This window comes from Eptatretus burgeri, chromosome 4, assembly GCF_056783735.1.
Source record: "Eptatretus burgeri isolate ZD-2024b chromosome 4, Ebu_testis_v1, whole genome shotgun sequence".
Classification (NCBI taxonomy): Eukaryota; Metazoa; Chordata; class Myxini; order Myxiniformes; family Myxinidae; genus Eptatretus; species Eptatretus burgeri.
In genome coordinates, this window is record NC_140964.1 from 95444855 (window position 1) to 95456862 (window position 12008).

A 12008-nucleotide genomic window follows, 5' to 3' on the forward strand; every position below is an offset into this window, starting at 1 on the left:
ATCGCCTGATGAAGAATATAATTAAATAGTGCCGGTATCTATGTTGAAAAGGGGTGTTTTAATTAACCCAAACACACAATTTTCACTATTGCACTTCCTTGGAGTTTTTTTAGTGCACGTGCAAAGTTTCAGGCTAATAGGTTTTATAGTTTTGGAGTTATGGAGGAGACACCCTGACACACTCACACACATTGACACTTAATAGTGTTTATATATAAGATGTGGTATACATATACATGTGTAAATATGCACAGCCTTGTACACACCCTTGTTATATATGCATATATATATATATATATATATATATATATATATATATATATATATATATATATATATATATATATATATATATATATATATATATATATTACAAGGGTGATATCTGTGGTTGCATCATTGTTCTCATCCCCACTGACAATCTTTCACAGTCCCCTCCACTAATGAATTTATGTTGATAAACTGTTAGACTGAATTGACATGGTGTAGATGCAGTTAGTGCAGAATTGATGGGCCAAATGCTTTCCGCCTGTGTCCAATTACCTTGTGTGTCCTTGCGCTGTTGTTTATGTGTGGGGGTTGGAACGAAAAATCATTAAATAAAAGGTAGAGCTGGAAGGAAGGAGGAGTTTTATAATTTATCTTTTTGTTTTAATATCAAGTCGATCATTTCATGCCACTATTTCCACAGCAGGCTCCCACCACTTGGTGTTGTATTGAGAGTCATGTCCATCATGCTGTGGCACTTTGAACTGTATTGCCCTTGTGTTTTTTTTTCCACAACCGAAGGTTTTCATCATTATGTTTTTGGGTTGTGCACCCGGCTGTCTGTCCATTTGTCTGTGAGTCCATCCGTCCATTGTTTTGTATTAGCGCAATGACGAGAACCACTGAAGAGATTTCAGTGAAACTTGGCACGTGTATAGCCTGTAATACAAAGATGAACTGATTCAATTTTTGGTAAAACAGGTTAAAGGTTATGCGCCATTTCAAAATTATGTTGCAGACCATAATTTGAGTTCTCAGCTTCCAACGTATCTCATGGGGAGGGAGGGAGAGGGTGATTGGTGGCATTAATATTGCCATTGCTGGGCAACACAAGGTCGACTGAGATGCACCTCGGGCCGAAATTTTGTCTCTATTTGATATTTTCATTTTGAATACAAAGTTGTGATGCTTCTCAGATAGACATGGGAACCTTTTCAGATTTTTTTTCATGTTTTTTTTCTAATATCATTCAGCGACAGACACGATTCCATCCGACAATGGGCTATATCAGTAAGTCCTGAAGCTCCGCGTAAACTCAACGGACATGAACCCCCTTCTCCAGGTGCTCGCAAAGACGTCCCAGGGCACCAGATGGGGGCTCATCCAACATGACCAACAAAATCTTATCATGGTTATCAATTAATCAATATATTTTCAGATGTTTCAAATCGTTTTGAAATCATTGCAATCATTAGGCACCGCTCCCCCCCCCCACACATACACACACACACACACACACACACACACACACACACACACACACACACACACACACACACACACACACACACACGTATGTCCTAAGTCATGGCAAAATGTTCTTTCATCGAGAAAGGTTTCAATTTTGAAAACTGCTATATATGTGGAAAAATAAAGAAAATGTATCTAGCTTGTTGAGTGGACAGTCCACATTAGTTATAGTTGATCCCTCACTTATTGTCTAGCTAGAACTAGGAGCTATGTATTTAAAACTATCATATCACTGTGACCTTGAAGGCAACAAAAAGCTAAATGAAAAATCACTCATCGAGTGACACATGGCGAAACGTAACAGCACTCCGTGGAGAACATACCTCTGCCAGACTGAATCGTTCACATTTTGTATGCCACTGATAAGTCGGATTTGAATCTGGACCTGAATCAAAATCGAATCGGCTTGTTCTCATCACCGAACCAACTCATACACCTAGTTTTGTCATAACTCGTCCTCAACTTTTTGAGATCTCATGCGATACATAGTTTGGACTTCATCTCTCAGTGATGAAGAATCACTTGAAAAATTCTCGGATCTGGAGTCGGATCTTCACAAATATCTAATCAATTCGTCGTTGTCACACACCCAACATGTCCACCAAGATTAATCCAAATCCGTCCACATCTTTGTGAGATATGCAATGCAGTTTTTAGCCCCATCTCTCAATGGTGAAGAATCACTTAAAAATTAAATAAATCTCGGATCTGGATTCGGATTCGGATCTTCACCAAAATTTTATCGATTTGTCCTTGTCACACACCCATCCTGTCCACAAAGTTTCGTCCAAATCCATCTATACCCTTTCGAGATATTGTGCTATATCTCGTTCATGGCCCTATCTCTCGATGGTGAAGAATCAGTTAAATTTTAATAATTCTCATATCTTCTCCAAAATTGAATCATTTCTTCCTGTTCCAAACTGTCCCAAACTGTGGCACTCCCAAACTGTCCACTAATTTTCGTGTGAATCCATCCATAATCTTTTGAGATATTGTGCTATATATCGTCTTTGGCCCTATCTCTCAATGGTGACGAATCACTTAAAAAATTCATAGATCCGGATCCGGATCCGGATTCGGACCTTCACCATCATGAAGCGTTGCTGTCCTTGAGCAGTGAACTGCATACAGAAAAAAATTCAGGATTGCTTGAAAACTGTGGCCAAAAATCGTGTGACAAAGAGACAGACAAACAAACAGACAAATGCTATAGACCAACATACTTGGAAAAAAAAATTCGCCAAGTCATAATGAGAGATATGTCGACGACCCTTTACAGATCATTGACAGAGATGGCAATAAAAAAGGTCAATGCTTTGATCACATGACAGTAATTTACATGGAACAACAATAAGGTACCTTGTGATCTTGGTAAGGGTTTGGTTTTTAAACCATCTCTCAATCAGATGCCAATCCTAAAGGCAAGCATGATGTGTGACAGGAATAGTGGTAAATAATAAATGGATCAATTGAGAAACAATATAAAACTATAAAGGAAAAGACACTAGCATGCAACTAAAGAAGGGCCAAGAGGAAAGGAAGGACATGATGAAATAAGACAGAAATATCGAAAAGAAACTTCAATCTGTCTCGAATGCCCTTTTCATGGAGAATCTTACATTGAGAGCCACAACTCCAGTAACATTGCTCGTTTCCTGGACCTTAACCTTTCCCATCTCGTACTGTCACTGGTATGGAATAAAGCACAAGGGCTGCACAGGAAGAGGAAGGGAGTGTGTGCGGAGGAAGACAGTGGGGGATTGTGGGGAGGGGGTACGAAAGGTTGCAGTCTAGCTTATCCTTCAGGAAAATAGAAATGTTAGTAAAATGCAAAAGAAGCAATGCAACTGCATCATGCTGGGCAATCTCTGCAGGACATGAAATAAAGCAAGCCTGCACTCAACTTTGCAGCAAAATATAGATATATTTGTGTCAATGTTGGCAAAAATATATAATCCCAGCACCCTTAAAGTCTGGATATCATTCGGTTATGTAATCGCTGCTTCGACGAAAAAAAACACGACCTGTCTTTTTGTCTGATAAAGAGAATCCCTCGGCATTCAGCATATTGAGACAAGCTGCGTTCATCGGGAATTGAATCTGAGGCCTACCCTTTCATTGAAATATCCTCTAGGCATGACGTTGGACTCTCTACTCAGCTGACATGATCAAACAGCTAATCTTACATGCCCTCCTTTTTGGTTCTCTTGCCACCTTCTGAATTTCTAACCAGGCATGTACTCTGTACCTGGTGGACTTAGCTAACCATTGACATATTTACACAAATAATTGCAATCCAATTTTTTGGATTTCTGCACTCTATCTTAAAAATGCACATCTTTTGCAGAGAAAACATAATACAGTCCCACATTTGTATTACAGCAACATATTGCACATTAAACAGATGTTAGTATGTAGATCTATGACTGAGACTACTATGACATTTTTTTTATTGGCCAAAATTGATTCCTTTAATGCAGAGTGATTTCCAAGAGGAGGCTTGGTCTAAGCTTTTCAAGAACAGACTGGCAAAGTAGGAGGTAATAGACATGTACTGATATGGGTAATTATTTAGAATTTGAGCAGGTTGCTGACGATAATTTACCTTATTATCTAACAGACGGGATAAGCTCAACATCCACACAAGGGACTGTGCACTTGATGATGTAATACCCTTCCTGTGAACAATCAATCTCACATCAGTCAGACTGGTCAGCAATCAAACATTGACAAGAAAGTTCAAAGGTGACTGCGCTATCTCTACACCATCATTATTAGTAATTCCCTCCAATTACAGGTGAGAGACATGATTGAGTCTTGATATTTATATGCTAACTGATATTGGCATTGCACGTGGTACATGCTTGGGAGCCTCAGCGGTCTGCATTTCTGTCCATGCTGTTGCTGTTAACTCGCCAACAGGTGATGAAATTGTTCCAGTGGTTTAAGGGAGCATATAGCATTTGGATCTTCATGTATGTACTATTTGAGAATGTCTGCAGCTGTAGAGGAACCCGGGTAGGGTTTGAAATAGCAAAGGGCTTATCTTGTGTAGCTTTTCTTGGTTGCTTTTGGCAGCGTTCTTTGGCTGGAAGAGCATGGGGATTAATATTGTCACATCCGAGTACCTGTCAACCGAATTCCTTAGAGCCAGGACATTTCGTACCAAGAGATGGTCCAAACGGTCTTTTATGGCACTGCATTCAGTTATTGGGTCGCCAAAATAGGTGACCCTTATTGTCAGTAATTCTGTCTGTTTGTTTGAATGTTTGTTTGGATGATTGTTCATTTGTCATCAGCATAATTGGTAGTAAACGTGGGCCAATTTTCACCAAACTCGGGTAGTAGGTACATCTTATGACCAAGTGCTTTGGAAATTGTGATGGTTGCTAGGGATGCTTTGGTTCCCTAGCAACAACCGAAAAATCTTCAAAATCGGTACCGTTCACGCGAAATCAATTCCGAAAGCCATTATCCCACGTAGGGTAATGAAATTTGGCACGGATAATCTACAGGTGATGCTTTCTGAAATATATTCCGGTTTTTGTGATATATGGAATACTTTACCCGCAGCACCCACTATAATTAGGGTATGCACAAAAATTGGTGAAAATTGAAGGCCCCCTAGCAACCAGGTGAGTGCATCGATACGAATGGAACTTTGCAGGTTCATGTTACTCAATGAGTACTACAACTTTTCCTCAGGACATATTGACCAATTTCGCTTAGGTCAGGGGTCAAAGGTCAATTAGTGCAAAAATCTATAATATGCGAGAGCTGGAGGTGCCTTTGCGCCAAATGCTACTCCTCCTAGGGTTATGGTCGGATGGTCATGAAAATTCACACTAATCGTCTGGAATACATTGTACACAAACGATTGAGCCGGATTTTCGATTTAGATCTTTGTTCACCCACAGCACCCCCTCGAAGTTTGGGGATTTCCGATTTCAAACCGCATTTTCGGTACTTTTCATTCAAATGGATACCGAGTAGTTATCAGAAGATGGAACTGGATGAGATTTGATATGCATAATCTTAAGGTGATTCCCTATCCGCTATATGACATCCATTTTGCTCTATATCTTACAGTTTCCATGCTCGGCGACCCATCGCCACCTACCAGCTTGTTACTCTACTTTACCGTTCCCCAATGTCGCTCAAATGAGCCAAAATCGACGGCAAATGTACACGAAAAGCACGTGGTGGAACATGTTTTCTTACCTTTTAAAGGATTTGTTTTGTATTGAATAGCACAGGGAAGAAGGTGGACAATACACCATAATAAACTTAAAAAAAACAAGTGTGTCAAAAGACACAAAGAGTCGAATGGGAACAAGCAAACTTCTTTACAATTGTGAGAAATAAAAGCTCAAATCCTAACCAACTCTAGGTACCACAGAACACACTTATACAACAAGTTATGAATGCAGGCAGGATTTTGATTTGTCCATGATGCCCAGGGTAGATGCAGGACTCAATGCAGCCTGCTTGAGAAACTAGGAGTGAAACAAAAGAGCCAGTAATAAGCAGGGCCAGAAACAGGTAGCTCCAAAGATAAAGAATACTGGAGCACTATCAAGTGACCCAGTCACAAGGAACGTCAGTGACGAGTAGGCCCTCAAAAGCCCTCGAGGTCCTCTTTGTCCTTTTCGTGACAAGGCCTCCTGGTCTTCTTCCTCAAAGTAAAGGGGAGTGCAAACCTTCTCTCCTTTTTTTTTTTACCACAAAGGGTGATCCATACTTGGGTCAATCCCCAACTCCTGCAGAGAGAAGCACAATAAATCCCTGCCTCACGAACTATCTCACAAGCTCCTCCATGGACCACTTGCTCGACCTGCTTTCACACGAGCATCTCTTAGTTCTCTGCCGGTGGCTGAGTTCTCTTCTTCCTCATGGGTGGAGTCCTCCGATGAGGTGTCACCCATGGGGGAGGCCCCAAGAAAAATGTACATTATTTTATTCGGTCCTCCATAGACCACTTCATCACCATTGCTGGCACACACTGGCGGGAGAGATCGTAATCGCCTTTTGCACACGTGACATGTGTGCCTCTGCGATGGGAAGTCCTGAGCTATCCCTGCCAACACCCAAGAGGTATTTCCACATCCATAATTAATCTGTCTACCCTGTCTATAAATTACATACGCTGCCTCCTCAGCGTCACATGTAACAAATGACTTACTCTGACAGGTCCCTGTTACATGGCAATCTAACCTACTCGAAACACATAGACCACACGACACTTACTATAGTCGAGCTCGGACAGATTCCTGGTGTTTCGTGATTCATAATGAAAAATAAAAAATCCCGCTAAAACATGCAAATATGCCAGGAAAAACCACGAATATGAGAAGCAAAGGTCCACGAATGTCGAATCCACAAATATCAGGCCATTGTTTCAATGGGAAAGAGGGAGATCAGTTCTCGGCAGTTCATGATTTTTAAGGAATTTCTTTTCAATTTTATCAATACGAATGCACATTAAAAATGCTTACAAATTTCATTAAAAATTGAGTTTCATTAAAAATGCTTACAAATAAAAGAACAACAGCAAGCACTCTTTCCAATTTTTATTGAAGATATGGTACAGTACGATATAACTTTGATGATGTGACACGTGTGAGTAGATGATAAATGGGGTTTCTGGGACGCCCATTCAAATGAATGGGGTAAAGGGAAAAACTTTCTGACTCAAGCCCCAAAATCTCAAAATAGGAGACTGATTTTCTCCCCACCTATCCACTTCCCTCCCATACAAGCAAATGTAAAATTGAGACTCATTTTCTCCCCACCTCTCCCCTCCCCTTCCCATACAAACAAATGTAAAATTGAGACTATGAAAGATTGAGACTCCCTGATTAAAGTACTTCTTCCCTTTCATATTTTCATTCCACTCAAAGAGCGAACCAACGAATATTTGTCCATGTTCTGCTTGAGGGAATAACTTAGTTTTCTTATAACATTCATTTCCATCTAGTATATTCACAAATAATAACTTGGTTCTTGGTTTAAGTGTGTTTGTTGAGCAGAAATGAAATGATAAACTTCTCTTAATGCTCTTATTTTTCATGATCTTTCCAAATTCAACATTATGTGTTATTTTATGTAAGTTTTTTCTCAAAATAATTCAAAGCAAGCTGCTTCATTTTCGGGTTAAAATGAGCCAGACTGCTTGAGAACCGAATTCCTTTGCCCGAAGCAAAATGCGACTCATTTCCTATGTGAGACACACCCTGAAAAACCAATTGTTGTGTAATCTCCCATGATGTCATCAACAGGAGGCTATTTATTACCAAAGCGAACTTCGTGCTTATTCAGTCTTATTCAGAGAATTTTGAGTCTTATTCAGAGAATGGAGTATTTAGAAGAGAACTCTGACCTTGCATATCAATCGTTTTCACAAGATGAGAGGTGAGATCCATGGACCCATTCATTATTTGTTGTTTTATACAGAATTAAATCACTATACAACCAATAATTATTGGGTCATTCCATGTCAAATCATCAAAGAATCTACCGTCATCTCTCAGATTTTTGTAAAACTTTGGGAACCAATTGGAACCCATAAAAAACGGCAAGAACTCAAATATTTTTTGCTAACAGCCTCTTAATTAGTGAGATACAGACTAACGAACTTTGGACTAATTAGCACGACGTCGCAAATTCAAATGGCCATATCTCAAAAAGTATAACACCTAGAGAGCTGATTTTGGTGTCATTTTAAAGGTATTTTCATGTCCTATGAATATGTCTGGGCAACATTTTCCTACCTCCAACCACAAAAAAGTTATCGCAAAATATAAACTTCAATCGTGAATCCCCAAAAAATGTATCCTTCAAATTTCCTCAAATTCATCCCAGAGAATCCCTTATGATGTCAAGAATCTTCCACATAAGTTTTGTGATGGGCACTCAAATAGTTTCTGAGATATGAGCAATAATGTACATGTACGTATGGCATATAGCTTCGAAAATCAGCATTTGTAATGTATTATGCAATCAATAAGTGAGTTCAAGTACACAGTGTTCACTAACCTGACTTAGGCTTTCAATTTCCTCTTCAATGCAGCAACAGCAGCACTTGTTTCTTCCCCTCAAGCCCAGTTGAAAATGAAAGTATATGATACTTCAAAGCAATTGATGGTCGTTCCCTGTGTTCCCTGTCATGGCTAGGTTAGAATGATTGTATAATACATTACAAATGCTGATTTTCGAACCTATATGCCATATGTACATGTACATTATTGCTCATATCTCAGAAACTATTGGAGTGCCCATCACAAAACTTATGTGGAAGCTTCTTGACATCATAAGGTACCTCTGAGATGAATTTGAGGAAATTTGAAGGATACATTTTTTGGGGATTCACGATTGAAGTTTATATTTTGTGATAACTTTTTTTGTGGTTGGAGGTAGGAAAATGTTGCCCAGACAAATTCATAGGGCATGAAAATACCTTTAAAATGACATCAAAACCAGCTCTCTAGGTGTTATACTTTTAGAGATATGGCCATTTGAATTTGCGACGTCGTGCTAATTAGTCCAAAGTTCGTTAGTCTGGATATCACTAATAAAGAGGCTGTTAGCAAAAATATTTGAGTTCTTGCCGTTTTTCATGGGTCCCAATTGGTTCCCAAAGTTTTACAAAAATCTGATAGATGACGGCAGATTCTTTGATGATTTGACATGGAATGACCCTATTGTATGTCTTTTTCGAACAGGTTGTCCCCAATAAGAACATCGTTGAGAACTGATCTGGAAACTCAGTCCTTTGAATTCCACGACAAGTGGCAAAAAATGAATGACTTCCTTAAAGACATTCAATCGTTCAGAAGAGAATTGAATGACATTTTTGTTGACTGGAAAGAACTCCTCTCACATCCTCTGACCTTGAATGAGTCGAGTCAAAGGTGAGAAATTATCCCTCTGTCTTTGTGTGTGTGTGTGTGTGTGTGTGTGTGTGTGTGTGTGTGTGTGTGTGTGTGTGTGTGTCTCTCTGTCTTTGTCTCTCTCTGTCTCTCTCTCCCTGTCTATCTCTGTCTCTGTGTCTCTGTTTATATCTCTCTTGAGTGTTGACTCATTATTATTTTTTTCTTTTTCAGCTGAAACACCTGTCTGGATGAACCAAGACACAAACACATCCTAGTCAAACACACAACTTAATCTTCTGGAGGAATCTGACACGACACTCAATCTTCTGGAGGTAAATGTTATATTTATTATTTCATTAATATCATAAAATCATCATCTTAATATACCCTAATTGTTCTTCCCTCTTTGTTTTGAACAGAATATGTTGACCGAGTTTCAAAATCACAAACCATCAGACTGCTGCGAAAGAAGAATTTGTTCAATGTTTGGATTCTTGTTTTATTATATATGCTTTCCTTATAATTATCTGATTTTGAATTACAAGAAAAGAATAAAGGAGATGGAAAGGGGAGAGGGGAGGAGGGTTAGGGTTGGGGGTGTAGGTGGGCTCCCTCAAAGACCCACCACCCCCCTCATCCCTCTCCCCTCCCCTCCCCGTGTGTGTGTGGGGAAGGGTGGGGTGGGATGAGGGGGGTGGTGGGTCAAATGTGGGGGTGCACAGGGGGGTGGGGCTTGTGTGGGTGGGGTTTGCATGGGTGGGGCCTGTGTGGGTGGGTGGGGCTTGTGTGGGTGTTGCTTGGTGGATGTGGCTTGTGTGGGTGGAGCAATTTTTTTAATTAAATAAACATGTTGTGTGTGGGAACTAAACTAATCACTAATTATGTGGATATGATGGATGTGGATGTGGCTTATGTGGGTGGGGCTTGTGTGGGTGGGTGGGGCTTATGTGGGTGGGGCTTGTATGGATGTAGCTTTTGTGAGTGGGGTTTGCATGGATGTGGCTTGTGTGGGTGGGGCTTGTGTCGATGTGGCTTTTGAGGGCGGGGCTTGTGTGTGTGGGGGGCTTGTGTGGGCGAAGGTCAAAAAGGGGAGGAGTTTAAAAAAGGGGTGTAGTCCAAAAAAAATTTCAATTTATCTTTGTCTTTTGTAATTCCTGTGAATAAAATGAACCTAAAATCTCTTTCCCTTTAAATCATATAATTTGTAAGTCCAAGGGTTTTTTTTCAATATATCTTTGTCTTTTGTAATTCCTGTGAATACAATGAACCTAAAATCTCTTCCCCCTTTAAATCACATAATTTGTAAGTCCAAGGAACTGTACTGATGACATCAACAATTTAAAAAAGTTTATTTGTCCATCGCTTGGTATAACCTTTTTCAAAATGAGATTTCCACCTGTATATTCTTATTATATCACCAACTTTGAACTTAGGCTTTCTGACATTAATCTCTTTTTCATATTTTAATTTTGCAAATGTTTCTGATGGCTTAGTTTTCGTTGGGGTATGAATTGTGTCGTTGTACTTATCTACAATGTCCTGAATTAAAGATAACCATTGTTGAGAACAGAGCTGAGTGAATTTTTTATATAGTCTCTTTTCAAGTGCGATTAAAACGCTCAATAACAACCGCTTTTCCTTCATTAAAGGTGCTGTATAATGTAATGTTATTTTAAAGAAAATTCATGAATGTTTTGTTGTAGAACTCTATACCCTCATCAGTCCAGAATTTTTGAGGTTTTCTCTTGCTTTTATTGAATATCTGTTGGAAAGCTAACACAAGAGTATTGCCTGTTTTGTTTTTCAAAGGGACAACCCATGCCTAAATACTACTCAAATCAATAACGGTTAAAGCATACTTGTACCCCTTATCATAATTGAGTTCAATTAAATCAGCGGACCAGATATAATCAACTTCCTTGGAATAAACCTTCCTTCGATGAAACGTTGTGATTATTGGTTTATGTAATTCATCAGCTAATTGCTCTTCAATCTTCATGACATCATAAGAGCCTCTAAGTTTTTTGAATTTCCAAGCCCAAGTTTCAATTTAGCACTGATCATCTTCTTCACGATGAACCAACCAATTTTTTCTCTCAAGGTTGGATTTTGTATCAGAGACAAATTATACAATATTTCTGTATCGGCTTTATGTTTTTCTTCCAATGTTGTGCTATTTCCATAATCAATATCGTGTCTCATACACACTTCATCAACCCTACTGATACGTTTGCTCCGCAGTTTAGGATTGTCGGCCTCATCTGTTCTTTTATTGAAGTTTGTTCCTGGACCACAGAAAGAATACCCTGGTAGATGTAATTCCCCTGGTATTCCAGTTGTTGTAAATTTACTTCCTGATAAAAACTTTTGCATATCTCCCCATTGTTTGTGTTTGGTGATTAATTCACTCTTTTGAGCCACACACCGAACATGTAACTTTTTGTATAACCCTATTATTTTTAGATCCTCGTGGAGGATCTCTAAGTCTTACTCACGTTGTTGTTCTTGTGGACTTTTTTTATTTCACAGCCTACAGTTTTCATTGAAACTTCCTGAAACTTGGCATATATATGTAAAAATACCCTGCGCAGACAGCAACGATGTCCGATTTTGAAA